At 40.7% G+C, this 5,257-nt stretch overlaps 1 protein-coding gene across 1 annotated transcript in view; it reads left to right on the top strand.

Moving 5' to 3' along the window:
* LOC113214434 (uncharacterized) overlaps positions 1 to 5,257 on the top strand; it is a gene marked incomplete in the record, with an annotated part of 51,156 nt that overhangs the window by 24,919 nt on the left and 20,980 nt on the right.

The raw sequence follows: 5,257 nt of genomic DNA, 5'->3' as shown, positions 1-5,257 counted from the left end.
TATGTCCTGCTCGCACTCATCGACTCAAACGCACTGGTCCGGACCTTTCTCTCCTCCTGCCGCCCCCCCCCCTTTCCTTCTACCACTCCGGCGAGTGTTTTCAAAAATGATCAAACTTTGAACTATAATGCAAAAACCACTGCTGACCGATTTCTGAACCCCAAGTACCTTCCTAAAACTATTCACACCCTAAAAGATTAAATTTAGGGATCGAAGACTGGAAATGCAGGGTGGTCCCCCCTTTATTTTGCCTATATTGTACCGGATGCAGGCGTGCGGCCGGGTTGCATACTCGGACGGGGCCGCTTATTTACAATCCATCCCATGCACAGCACAGTATGACAATTTAGGCGGTGCGCGCGGTCCCCGCGGCTCGCCAGTGGCTAAGTCCCAGCCGCCACCCTAAGAAATACCCAAACACCTTGATTTTTCCGAGGAAACGTTCTGCCTTGTTAATTTTTATTATATATTGGGCCTTTGGTCATACCTGGTGCGAGAAATAGTCTGTGTTATGTCTGAAATACGACTTCCCGAGCGATTTGTTGTGTCTCATAACCTTTTTGTACCTTCGTGTATTTCTATTTATTACTGCAATTTTCGCAAAGCTGCCGTTATTTATCGATGTTCTACATAAACTCATGTTATTCAACTTAAAATGACTGCAATTTCTCAAGCTGTCAACGAGATCATTGCCTTGATTTCTTCAAACATCAAAGTGCCATTTAACAACCAACCTGGGTTCATTCTTTACATCTTTAAGACAGTCATCTATTTATCTCACACTTTCCTTTAATAAGTTCAACCTTGATTTGGATGTAACCATCAGCTCTGTCTGTACTGATGCAGAAAGAATCACCTGCTAAATGTGAATGTGCCATGCCAAACGATATCAAACATTAGTTGTTCGAAAACATCATTAAATGCATGCTGGTTTGTTGACTATTATAAAAGTTTAGGTGTATAGTAATAAATAGAATGAATAAACTGCTATATTGTTTCTTTAAATTTTATTGTATTAAAATGCATGCATCATTAAAAACTTGAAAATTTGTCACTTTGGCTCTTATCATTTAAAGCTTCAAAGTTAAAAATATTTAGTCTATTCTGTTATGACTGACACCTTGTTGCAACTAACAACAGCAATACAAATTTTCATATAATTTATCTTTTCACTGAAACTTTTATTTAATAGTCAACAACTAGCATGCATTTATTGATGTTTTCGTACATCTCATGTTCTGATGTCGTTTGGCTGGCATGGCACATTCACACTTAGCAGGTGATTCTTCCTGCAACAGTAAAGACACTGCTATCTTCTAAACTAAAGTACAAAAGTAAAAAAAATCGTTTCAGTTGTTAAATTGTACTGACATGACATTCTTTTTAACATAGGCACATTAGAGGTATGTGAAGTGGTTCCTGAGAAATGCCTAATTGTGTGTATTTTTTAATCACAATTTTCCGGAACCTCACACGATGAACTTTTTGATTTACAATAGCCAACCTCGGCTTACAATGAACCTAAGGTGAGGAGGAACAAACTTATGTTCACGAATGTTTAATTTTGTTCAGACTTATATATTACAGATTCAAAAAACTGAAATTTTGGGAAATTTCTTTGAAAAGAATTTTAATGTTGGTTCCATCTACATTGTTCATGTGGAAGTATGAATTAAACTTACAATTTAGAAACATACGTTTGTACCTATTATCCTTAGGTTCATTTTAAGCCTAGGTTGGCTATTTTAAAACTAAAAGTTCATCGTGTGGACTTCTGGAAAATTTTGATAAAAAAATACACATATTTGGGTATTTCTTGGGATCAAGTTCACACTTCTGACATTTTTCTATGCTAAAAACTAAGTTATTTCAATACTATTTGAACCATTAAAACCGTTTTTAAGTTTAAGGTTTGGTTTAGGAGATTGCATTTTCACTTAACAATTGCCTTTAAAGAAAAGTGTGAGATAAATAAACTGTCTTAAAGATGTCAAGAATGACCCCAGGTTGGTTGTTAAAGGGCACTTTGACGTTTGAAGAAATCAAGGCAATGATCACGTTGACAGCTTGAGAAATTGCAGTCACTTTAAGTTGAATAACATGATTTTATGTAGAACATCGATAAATAACGGCAGCTTTGCGAAAATTGCAGTAATAAATAGAAATACACGAAGGTACAAAAAGGTTATGAGACACAACAAATCGCTCGGGAAGTCGTATTTCAGACATAACACAGACTATTTCTCGCACCAGGGATGACCAAAGGCCTAAAATATAATTAAAATTCACGAGGCAGAACGTTTCCTCGAAGAAATCAAGGTGTTTGGGTATTTCTTATATTGGCAGCTGGGACTTAGCCGCTCGCTGGCGAGCCGCGGGCCGCGGGGGCCGCGCGTACCGCCAAATTGTCATACTGTGCTGTGCATGGGATGGATTGTAAATAAGCGACGGGGCCATAAGGCGCCGTGGTGAGCGATGGTAGGCTAGCCCGCTTGAATGAGATACAGTACAAGCAAAATGAAGGAAAGGGTCTGTGGACCAACCTGTATGCATCTTACTATAAATGGCGAGAGGTCAACTTTGCACCTCAATTGCAGGGGATGGGTATGAGGTGGCGTCATTATTTCTTTTGGAAAATTGGAACAGTGGCTGTGGCTATGACCTGTACAAAGGGCAGACGCCCATCTCGCTTCCGATGCTGAGATATGAGTGTCTAAAGTGTGCTTATTCCATTACCGTACGTGTCCGTGCGTAACGCTCCTCGCGTCCGTGCGTAACGCTGGTTTTTCCCTTGTAGAGCGCGAACGGGTTAGAATATGGCAACCGTGCAAATACTGCTATGTAGAGACATCTCTAGGCTACCCACCCCTACTCTGTCTGTAATTTTAAAGCCTCTCAATTCGCAGAGTTTGGGGCAGAACTAGGGCCATGTGCAAAACGACTTCCGTTTTTTGTCCGTGCGTAACGGCCTCTTCACTTATTTATAAAATCTAAACGGATTATCGCAGAGCAACCGTACACATATCATCGGATAGCTCTCCAAATGCTCTTTAAAACACGTCTTTAGTCGATGCGATTCGCTTCGATCTTCCCTTCCAAAACTAGAATAAACGAGTGATTTTTGCTTACGAATGTCCGTGCGTAACGCCTAGAATTGCCCATGGGTAATCAGGCCAAAACGTTACACATTTGGCCTGTGGCTCAAACTATCAATCTTAGACAAAGGCCGTTATCAAAAACGTGATCTACGCTAAAAACCGAGTCAGACGACATGCCGCTTGTCAAAATCCCTCATCTCGTTTAGATTTTAAAATTTGATAAAACAACTAAAAATAACACATTTTAACGAAAAACCGATATTTTTTTTTACGGAACGCGGTGACGGAATTTGACAAGCGGCATGTCGTCTGACTCGGTTTTTAGCGTAAATCACGTTTTTGATAACGGCCTTTGTCTACGATTGATAGTTTGAGCATAGGCCAAATGTGTAACGTTTTGGCCCGATGACCCATAAGAAACTAATGATAACTTTTAACCGATTTCGGGAGGGTCAAATATTGTCCGATCTGGCTGAAATTTTTTTTGAGAGCGTTTTTTATGGATTGGTACGAGATGGGCAATGTGAACTTTAACATTTTAACAAAAAGTTTTTCTTGGTCTACTCTAGCCACAAGGTGGATTCAACGTAGAACTCGAGTGGACTGAACTATGGAGATTATTCACCGTGCAGTCCACGTCGATTTGGACTTGCCACTCCCTCTCGATGATCATACATCTGATCCACGTAGACGTAAACTAGGTAGATGTACGCCAGATCACGTCTCGCGTAACAGGCTTCGCGATATCTCACGAAACACTGTTACGCTGCGACGCGCCTGGCATACATCTACCTAGGCCTGCGGCGCTGACACCCGAGTCGGGAAGCGCAAAAATGTACACAAAGATACGGGCCTTCGGCCTGTCAACTTCCCGCCACTTCGACTAAGAATGCAGGGTGGTACATTTTTTCGCTTATTTTCGCCAAAAACTCCCTGTGGCGCCTAAATGGTGAAAGATAGAGCCAAACGGACGAAATTTCCGCCCACAGGGCTCTACTTTGATGAGTTACCCCTTCGGAAACTGTAAAAAAATATTTCTAAAAATCGTCATTTTGAGGACCTGTTGGTTTTTGATTTTTAAAAAATTCAATTTTTGAGCTAGAATGCTCATCTTCGAACTCGATCTGTCTTTTTATGACACAAAACGACCCTGAAAATCCCAGGTCGCTAGCTCAATTTGTTTTTGAGGTATCGTGACGACAGACACACAGACAGACGCGAAACTTTTTGATCATCACTGGAGTAATAGGCTTCGCTAATCGCTCAGCCAATCAACGTATGATGTGACCTACATTGATGCGTCAACTTCACATCTCTTCTTCATTTTTGTTGATCTAGGAATGTGGGCGAAGAGAGGCTCTGTCGACATCGACGCAACGACGCAACGTTCACTAATCATTATGGTCTTGTACATCTCTCATCAATATATACGTTTTCGAACATGGTCCTTTCGCATAGCATTCACATAATGTTCTCATCAGGTTTGAAACTGATGATGTCCAATAACTTGGTTCCTACTTTGGTCCAGACATTTTGAATTTTGCACTCGTAGAATCCTTGTGGATGCAACGTGGTTAAGAGACAGATCCTTCTGGATAGAGATAGGTTTCAGTCGGCTTCCTCGCTAAGTTGTCACGGTGGCGTCGTGGTTAGAGGCGTCAACTACCAGGGTGGCCACGCAACCTGGAAGTCAGGGAAGTCAGGGAAGAGTCAGGGAAAATAATATATTGGTCAGGGAAGTCAGGGAAAAGTCAGGGAAATTGAATGTTGGTCAGGAAAAATGACTGAATCTTGCCCCATATTGTTGTTTTCAAACTTCCGGTGGCACTTTCAATTTTTTGGGAGGCAAAAAGTACCAATTAAAATACATTTAAAAGTCAGGGAACATGCGTAAAAAGTCAGGGAAAAGTCAGGGAATTTGAAAACTCTGATTTCGTGGCCACCCTGACTACGGAGCAGCAGGTCCCATGTTCAACTCCCGGTAAGGTATCAATCGAGTTTTCATTAGAAGTTGTTGTAATGAAGTATTCAGAGGGTCTTCTCTGACCAAAGAAGTACAAACAAAATTAAATCCTTAAAAAAGTAAATAAAATTTTAACTGGCGCCATACTACTAAAATTATTTTTGCTGTTACGGGGATGCCAGGATCATTCTACGTC

The sequence above is a fragment of the Frankliniella occidentalis genome, unplaced genomic scaffold (assembly GCF_000697945.3).
Source record: "Frankliniella occidentalis isolate FOCC.00 unplaced genomic scaffold, Focc_3.1 Scaffold231, whole genome shotgun sequence".
Classification (NCBI taxonomy): Eukaryota; Metazoa; Arthropoda; class Insecta; order Thysanoptera; family Thripidae; genus Frankliniella; species Frankliniella occidentalis.
Note: the sequence above shows the minus strand (reverse complement) of the source record. Positions and strands in the feature narration are given on the sequence as shown.